We start from the raw sequence: 774 nt of genomic DNA on the forward strand, positions 1-774 counted from the left end.
GCTCGTTGAGTGAGAAATAATCCAAAGAGTTAACATCGCCAAGGATTCTGGATGTGACTAGGGAATTTATATTTAATTCGACGTGTGAAGCTGAGATACATTCAACTCTAAATATATGTACACGGAGTGTTTTCTTTTAAAGACTCTTGATTATAGACATACTTCCTCATATTAATACTACTGTAAATAGTATAGGCAACGAATACAGACTTCAGCGGTAATGGTTTACCACGAATTGTTAACAGTAACTAAACGCATTATCTAGTTTGAGATACATTTATCTCATTTCTCCGTCAATAACTTTCTTGTTTCTTGATCACACTTCTGGAGTTCTTCTCACTTGTTCTATGAAACCACCTCTTGCAATTAGATGTCAATTAATACCATAAAGACTAAAGTGTTATACGTAACAAAGGAACATCATATTATTAAGCCGTCGGTAGAAAAACATATAAACATTTAAAGATTCAAGCACTTACTCTTTAATAGGGAAATGTCAAATACTGAGAGTAATTTACGTTAATTTTATCAACAAAAGGATTCGGATTCTAGCACCAAAATACAACTATCATTTTGAAATAACCCATGCAGATGTAGATGCATAAACAAGGTATAATTTTGTGCTATTCTTACACAATGCAGTTGTATACTGTAAAAATGAAGAAACCAACACTGCAGTCAGCCACGTTGTATGAAAGGCGATAAATGCAAGAACAGAAAAGAAAAGTTAATTTACAGATAAAAATAATTTGACAATGTTATTCATCTCTGTCG

The sequence above is a fragment of the Glandiceps talaboti genome, chromosome 18 (genome assembly GCF_964340395.1).
Source record: "Glandiceps talaboti chromosome 18, keGlaTala1.1, whole genome shotgun sequence".
NCBI classification, from domain to species: domain Eukaryota; kingdom Metazoa; phylum Hemichordata; class Enteropneusta; family Spengelidae; genus Glandiceps; species Glandiceps talaboti.